Here is a 9,404-nt window from a genome sequence, read left to right as displayed (position 1 = left end):
TCTCTTGTGTGATAGTGAGATTTGGGTGTATTGGGACTTTGGGATCTAAATGATTTTCTCTCTACTATTTTTGTACTCCATCTTTTGATAGTGAATTTTCTCCGAATCATCTCCACAAGTGGATGTAGGCTTGTTAAACCGAACCACTTAAATCTTTATGTCGTGTGTGATTGCTTATTTTTGTTATTTCGTTCTTATTTTTCGCATCTCACAGGTCTTGAGAAATAGGATTAATTTTCTAACAACTGGTATCAAAGCTTTTGGTTCGAGTTGGAGCGATGGTAGGTGAAGAAGGAAAGATGGGAATCAAGAAATTTGACAGCAAAGACTTTGGGTATTGGACGGTATAGATTGAAGATATTCTTTATGGGAAGGATCTTCATCAACTTCTTTTGGAAGAACAACCCGACGACATGGATGATTGCGAGTGGGCTCTGCTTGATCGTAAAGCCCTAGCAGTTATCAGGTTATCACTATCAAAATCAGTTCAACACAACGTTGTAAAGGAGAAGACCACAGTAGATGGTGGCTTTATCAAGTATGTATGAAAAACCGTCATCTAACAACAAGGTGCATTTAATGAAGAAATTGTCCAACCTAAAGATGGCAGAAAGGGCTTCGGTGGCACATCATCTCAATGAGTTCAACACTATCACAAATCAATTATCCTCCATGGAAATTGATTTTGATGATAAGGTTCGTGCGTTGATCGTCTTGACATCTTTGCCAAATAGCTGGGAAGCAGTAAGGATGATTGTGAGTAACTCTGTAGGAAAGAGTAAACTGATCTTTGAAAACGTTAGGGATTTGATTCTCAGTAAAGAGGTTCGCAGAAGAGATGCGGGTGAAGCCTCTTGTTCTAGTGCTGCTTTAAACCTCGAGACTCAGGGCAGAGGACAAGACAGAAACTCTAGTCAAGGCAGATCAAATTTCAGAAAAGGGAGAAGCAAATTCAGATTCGGCTAACAACCTGAGTGTTGGAACTATGGCAAGACTGGCCACTACAAGAAGAATTGTAGGGAACTACGAAAAGAGACTGAGAATGATTATGCAAACATAGTGACAGAAGAAGTATATGATGCCCTACTTCTCTTTGTTGACAGTCCCCTTGATTGTTGGGTCTTAGACTTAGGAGTATCTTTTCATACGACAACGATTTGTGCAATTCTCGAGAACTATGTTGGTGGAGATTTCGGGAAGGTGTATTTGGCTGACGGAACTGCGTTGGATGTTGTGGGCCTAGGCGATGTTCGCGTTAGAGTTCACAGTGACTCGGTATGGAAGCTACAGAAGGTTAGACATGTTCCAGAGCAGAAGAAGAATCTGATTTCAGTGGGACAGCTTGATGAGGAAAGGCATTCAATTCATTTCCACGGTGGAAAGTGGAAGGTCAGGAAGGGAGCTAGGATTTTGGCTCGTGGTCATAAAACGGGTACTCTATATATGACGACGAACAGCAGGGATACAATTGCGGTTGCAGATACGGGTGCTGACTCAAAATTATGGCACCTAAGGCTTGGACACATGAGCGAGAAAGGGATGAAGGTACTTCTATCAAAGGGGAAACTACCGGAGTTGAAGTCAGTTGAGTCTGATTTGTGTGAAGGCTGCATCCTAGGAAAGCAGAAGAATGTGAGTTTCGCGAAAGTTGGCAGAACACCGAAGTCGAGAAAGCTAGAGTTGGTACACACGGATTTGTGGGGTCCTGCACCAGTGACATTTCTTGGAGACTCGCGGTATTACATCACATTTATTGATGACTCAAGCAGAAAGGTATGGGTTTATTTCTTGAAAAGTAAATTTGATGTATTTGAGACTTTTAAGAAATGGAAGGCCATGGTTGAGATTGAAACGGGCTTGAAACTAAAGCATTTGAGATCAGACAATGGAGGAGAATACGAAGACAAGAGGTTTAAACAGTTTTGCGCAGTGAATGGGATTAGAATGGAGAAAACTATCCCGGGAACGCCGCAGCAGAATAGCGTGGCTGAGTGCATGAACAAGACTCTCAATGAGCGTGCCAAGAGTATGAGATTGCATGCTGGGTTACCAAAGACTTTCTGGGCTGATACAGTGAGCACTGCTGCATACCTGATAAATAGGGGGCCTTTCGTTCCGCTGAGCCATAGACTACTGGAAGAAGTCTGGAGTGGAAAAGAGGTAAATCTTTCACATCTGAAAGTTTTTGGTTGTGCTGCGTATGTCCATGTTGAGTCTGATGCTATGAGTAAACTAGATGGTAAATCCAGTAAGTGTTTCTTTATTGGATATGGAGATGAGGCCTTCGGTTATCGATTTTGGAATGATCAAAATCGGAAGATCATTAGAAGTCAGAATGTGACTTTTAATGAGTGTGCTATGTACAAGGATAAGTTAAGTGCAGAACTTGGTGTTACAGAGCAAGAACCGAAGAAGTCTAAGTTTGTTAACTCAGATGATCTTTCTAAAACTACAGTGCAGAAAGAGAAACAATTCGTGGAGGTGGAGCTTGATGAACAGTGTTCACTCACGGATGAATGTGATGACAGAGAATCTTCAAGAGATTTACAGCATCGGGAAGAGTCTTATTCTTTAGCAAGAGGCAAAGAGAAACGTGATCGAAAAGCAACAAAGAGGTATGGCTTTGAGGATATGGTTTCTTTTGCTTAGACAGCTAGTAGTGGAGATCCATCGTCTGTTCATAATGGTATGCCGTAAAAGGTGGAGTCACTACGGAGTGGTAAAGCTTGGAAATCAGTAAAATTACCCAAAGGAAAAAAGGCTAAAGGATGCAAATGGGTCTACAGGAAGAAAGAGTCATCAGAGAAAGCTGTATGGTCAACGAGACAGATAGGGAGGCATGGTGTTATGTCTAAATCAAGTCTTATGCTCAAGTTCAAGAGGCACTTGGACTTGAGGGACACTTGTGGAGTGTGATTGCCCTTGGGGGCTAAGGTGGAGACATCCGGAGGAAACACGTTTTGGTAGACTTGATGGGATTCAAGTCAAGGTGGAGATTGTTAAGTATGACTTGAATTAAAAATCAAGGCAGCACCTAGTGGTTTGTCTCCTTCTTCAAGCAAGAAAGGTTCTTGGTTCAACCGGTTTGCTCATTTACATGTGGGTTTTGGAGTCCTTCTCCTATGTGTAATTGGACTCCTTGTTTAACTTATAGTAGAAGTCCTAGACCAACATGTAAAAGGAGAGTTAAGCTTCTATATAAAGACAAAGCACAAGGTGAATTTGTGTGTGCCAAATGTGAATATATGTGAGCACCAAAGGGAGGAGAAAAAAAGAGAATTTGAGAGAATGAGGTACAAGGGTTGCCACCGTGTTTTCTTCTTTGTGGTTTTTGGACGAGCCAAAAACAAGTGATTAGAAGAAAAGGTGATGTAGAGTGAGAGAAGAAAATAGAGATCAACCGCCATCTGTTCCAACAAAAGAAGAGTTTGTACATCTGTCTTTTGTATTCTATTTTGAGAATAATCTCTCTTGTGTGATAGTGAGATTTGGGTGTATTGGGGCTTTGGGATTTGAGTGATTTTCTCTCAACTATTTTTGTACTCCATCTTTTGATAGTGGATTTTCTCCGGGTCGTCTCCACCAGTAGATGTAGGCTTGTTAAGCCGAACCACTTAAATCTTTATGTCGTGTGTGATTGATTATCTTTGTTATTCCGTATTCTTCTTATTTTTCGCATCTCACAGGTCTTAGAAAATATGATTAATTTCCTAGCAACTCTTCCTATGATAATCTAAAGGGATGAAAGCATGAAAGAAAGATATAGAATTAAGGTGTACGTAGTTTGATCTATGACCTACAATGCCTTTTTTTTTACTATGTATTTCCTTAATTTTTTTTATTTCATACAAGATTCTAGATCTATTTATAGAGAAAGAGTTTGAATGTTACACGTCTCTTTTACTTATATATTAAAAATAATAAATTTAATTTACACAACTATTTTGTAACTTTTGTATCTTACTTCTTGTAACTCTTACTCAATATTGAGTTTTTGTTTTGTTTTGTTTTTTCTTTTCTTTTTCAAAAAAAAAAAAAAATTTAACTTTTTAAATTTTTTTTTTTTTATATAGAAAAAAACGACATTTCCTGATACAATTTCAGATCAAATATACTCTATATGTGGGCTTGGAGAGCTTTTTGAATGTCAATGTTTCGTTGTATTAGAAGGAATGAGGTTGCAGCCAATACATTGAAAGGAGCTTGCATATCGTGAGCCATATCTATCATTCACACCTATATCCAATCCTTACAATTGTGTACAAAGATGAAAAAACGATGTAAAAGACATTTATTGTATGTGATGTTGAACAAAATGACATTTATTTGTTTATATAATATATCATTACTTGCAATTTTAATAATACTTTTGTTATCCCATAACATAGGTGTGGGAGTGGACAAAAATTAGTCTATCTCATGCAACAACCAACGATGCCAAAATATCTTAGCCAAAGTATGAGCTATTAGATGATTTTCAACTTCTACCATATCAAGATGTTAAATTATCTCAAAGTTTAAGCTGATAGGAATATGTAAATTTAATAACTTAATTATTTATTTTAACATTCTCCCTCATGTTCAAACTCCCTTTTTAGTAGGTGGGGCTCAACTTGTGAAATATTTAATTTAAATTGAGGTCATTTGACAAAGTCAAGGTTCGATCCTATGACCTTTGGCTCTGATACCATGTTAAATTAACAGCTATCCTAAAAGCTTAAATTGATAGGAAAAGATAAATTTAATCACTTAATCATTTACTTTAACATAAGAGACAATACTTTATTTCCTATTCTTTTGAGAAATGAGAGAATCCCAAAGAAAAATACCAAAATTTCACGTAATCCGTTCAGTGTAAGATAATCACACCAACATATCAATTAGAATTTAGAAGTCTTAACTTCCATGATTAAGACAGATCATTGATTCATCGTGATGATATGTTATACTCTTATCATATGGAATATTGCCAAATTTCATTACTGACTGTGAACTATAATTTGTAAGTTACAAGGTTTATGATTTAAATATTTTGTGTGATAATCTCATTATCACACCTAAACCATATGAACCTAAATCATATGAAATATAACTTAAGGACTACATGTATATATAGGATAATATGCACATGTAAATAATGATATTCCTATATATATATTCTAATAAAATTCTGAAAAAAAAACAACAACTTTATTTAATAAAACAAAATTGTAATTCAAATGAAATTATGTTGATAACCTATTTTGTTGTTATGTTATTTCAGTTTCTTTATTTTTTTGTTGCTTGTTGGTTACTCGAGTATAAGTATCAAACTTCATTAATGAGAGAAATAGATCATCTTCTCCAAATTCTTCTCTCGATTTCTCATGACTCTAACAACAAAGAACAAAATAGGATTTATAGACGATTCTTTGTCCAAACCTTCAGAATCCTCAAAATCTTTCTTGGACAAGGTGTAATAACATGGTATTATCATGGATGATAAACTCGGTTTCTTAAGAAATTTGTTAAATTGCTGCATGCATATATTGCGTCCCACAAGTATCTTAAACTATCAAGAATCTTATTCAATTTAATCACCCTTCATTACTATAAGATGCACGACATGATCATGGACACAATACGTTTATTAGCAATTGAAATATAGCAAGTACGAGCACACAACACACACAAAGGTTAATTACAAGCTTACATATATATGATATCTTGTGAGTTGTTCATACAAAACATTTATTGGCAACCAAACGTTGGTCAACTTTCAGGCGTTTTGAAACTCTACTTCTTAAAGTCTAAAAACTTTTAATTTATGCATCAAACTTTTAATTCTTTTACAATGTCCTCGGTTAAGATTTTTCGTTATATCTTGTAAAAAATTTCAAAATAACTCTGTTTTTTTTTTTTTATTATTATATTATAAAATAAAATAAAATAAAAATTTGCAAAGATTCAGGTGTTGGTCAGAATTTGCAAAACTACCTACACCTAAATCTTTGCAATTTTTTAATTTTTATTTTATTTTGTATATAAAAGAGGGTATTGTAGAAATTTTAACAATGTTTAACGAACAATTCTAGGAGAGGGGAACATTGCAAAAAATTGAAAGTTTAGAGAGATTTTGTGAATTTTTTTTTTTTTTTTTTTTTTTTTTAGTGAAGCCATGACCAGCTACTTTCAAGTGTTACGTACACAAATCGTTAATTAACATGCCTTTATAATAATTGCAACACCTTTTGAAACACTCACGAACATATCTCCTCCAACATGACAGCAAAACAACAAGACCACCTAACATTCCAAACTTACACAGCTTGAAAAAAAAGCTACGTTGGAATATTTTATATTTTCTAAATTAGGTTTATTAATATTTTCCTTAATAAGTTATTTCTCTTTATGTTAAAATATTTTTATTCTCGGTTATTATATTTCCTTATAAGTTTTATTCTCTTCCTTAATTAGTTTAGGTATACTTTAGGGTTTCTTGATCACTACTCAATATCTCTTTATAAATAGACAATTATATAACATTGTTTGATATATTGGATATAAAAGATGTAGCCCATATGTCTCTCTTTGCTTCCGCTCTCTTTTTTTTCTCTTTAATATTTTACTATTTTTATATTTCGTATACATTTCAACATAGTACCATAGCCAGTTTCTATGGCTTTCAATAAAAGTATTATGACGGTTTTTTTTTAAGTGTTTTATGGCATTCTCTTTTGACGATCTCCCAATATTGTTGTGATCCATGACTCTTTTCATTGGCAAATCTTGACACAATGCGGTAACAGCTAGTTTCTGTTCTCCGGCCTCATTGTCAATTGCGGCTTGGCCCTTCACCGGATTCTTTTAGCAGCTTGTCTCCGTTCTCCGATATTTCTCCGGCCGTCACTTTCAGCCTTTCTCGTCTTTCTTGTTGGCGAATCTTGGCACACTGTGGTTTGGCCCTTCACATGATTTTTAATGGCTAGTTTTCATTCTCCAGCCTCATTTTCAGTTGCGGCTTGGCCCTTCACCGGATTCTTTTAGCGACTTGTCTTCGCTCTCCGGTATCTCTCTGGCCGTCACTTTCAGCTTTTTTCGCCGGCATTGCTTTGATCCAACCATCAATTTTGGATGCCTTTAATTCATTATCTTTTCCAAACTCAAGCTTACACCTTGAGTTTGAGGGCGGATGTTAGAATATTTTATATTTTATAAATTAGATTTTTTAATATTTTCTTTAATAAGTTATTTCTCTTTATGTTAAAATATTTTTATTCTCCTTTATTATATTTCCTTGTAAGTTTTATTCTCTTCCTTAATTAGTTTATGTTTACTTTAGGGTTTCTTGATTATTACTCATTGTCTCTCTATAAATAGAAAATTATGTAATATTGTTTGATATATTGGATATACAAGATATAACCCATACGTCTCTCTCTACTTCCGCTCTCTTTTCTTTCTCTTTAATATTTTAATATTTTTATATTTCATATATATTTCAACAAGCTAGATAAAACGATCGAGCACAAACAACCTCACTAAAACAACATAAACAGACACAAAGCCCGACTATTTGACTAGGAATGCATCTTCAGAGATACCACAAGACCAGAAAACACCCACCATCAACTAACTTTACCACGTTAGAGGGAACATAACTACCAACAGATTGGGCACTGACCAAAGAGGAGGGAAATGAGAAAAAAGCAATGAGTACTGAAATTGTTCTCTCACTCTTCAACATCAAATTCATTAAAAAGAAAAAGGAAAAAGACTCGAGCAGAATGACTTGTGTCGCATAGAAATGAATGGACAAAATACAAATTGTCATAGAGAGAGAATATATATGCTACGAAGAGACACTATGCACTCACAATTTTAATTGGCTAATATTTAGGGGCTTCTTCTTTATCTTCTAGAGAGATGGTTAGTCCAAGCAATTTGCCAAATGATAGTCTAGTTGGGATCCCAAAATGAAAAAGAGACACCAGTAACCCTTCCTCGGTTCCTTTTTTTTACATGATCCCGACATGGTATTTTATGACGTGGACTTTCTAATGATGTGACAATATATGGATGAAGCTGATTGTGCAATATATACACACATCACAAAACTATTGTATATGTTATGAAATTCCGCCATAAAAGTAAATGGAAGTGGGACGGAGGGAGTGATTTGATAACATATTAAATCTTAATAGTCAATTTTTTATGTAGCCCGACATAGTGGTATCGCAAAAGCAACAAACACAATAATCAAAACACTTTTCAAAACTAAGGGTCAATCAAAGGTTCAAAGTAGGATAAGAAAAACTGGAAATATGACATTTTTAGTAAAATATGTCCAATTAAAGCTTGTCATCCATCATTCTCCCCAAGTTAGAGAGAATTCGTCCTCCAATTCTGATGGTTCTTACCTCGATCCTTTGTATGACCAACTAGTGTCTTCCATCTCTTGCACTTCAAATGCCAACCAATGTAATAACCAAAAAGAAATATCATTCCACTCATCACCACAAGATTTTGATGATCAATATTGTGAAAAGTTTACAAGATTTAAATAACTATTTCTTCACTCAGTTGATATCCATCTTCTCTCGCTCACGCGCCTTGAATATCTCCCAAAAATGGATCAACGATAAGTTCCTGTTTAAACATAAAATTCTTCTCCACTACATAAAATTGATCAAAATAATTATTATGATAATCCCAAAGAAATCCACAAAATTGATTTCTTCAACACTCAAATCAAACTTTTCAATTTTAAGGCTCGCATCTAACTCATGATGTATATATAGTACTCTCATCAACATTTATATATATATATGGGAAAATTACAGTTTACCCTCCTAAAGTTGACAGCGTTTTTCAATTCGAACACCAAAGTTTCAATTTTTGCAATTCACCCCCCCAAAGTTTCAAATTTTTGCAATTTGACCAATTGTATCCAAAACTTCCTATATTGCCCCTAATTTTTATTTTTTTATTTTTTGTAAAAAATTAAAAAAAAAAATTAAGGGTGGCCGTAGCCACCCCTTTGTCCATCTAGCCATTTTTGCACCTCAAAATTTTTTTTTTTTTTCATAAAAAATAAAAAATATATATATAAAAATATAAATCAGGGGCAATATGAGAATTTTGGGTTAATATTGGTCAAATTGAGAAAAATTGAAACTTTGATGTTCGAATTGAAAAACACTGTCAACTTTGGGGAATAAATTGTAATTTTCCCTATATATATATATATATACATGTTGATGAGAGTACTATATATACATCATGAGTTAGATGCGAGCCTTAAAATTGAAAAGTTTGATTTGAGTGTTGAAGAAATCAATTTTGTGGATTTCTTTGGGGTAGATAATCTTTTGTCATAATAATTATTTTGATCAATTTTATGTAGTGAAGAAGATTTTATGTTT

Source organism: Corylus avellana, chromosome ca6 (genome assembly GCF_901000735.1).
Source record: "Corylus avellana chromosome ca6, CavTom2PMs-1.0".
NCBI lineage: Eukaryota > Viridiplantae > Streptophyta > Magnoliopsida > Fagales > Betulaceae > Corylus > Corylus avellana.
The sequence above is the reverse complement of the archived record's forward strand: the minus strand, read 5'-3'. Positions refer to the sequence as shown.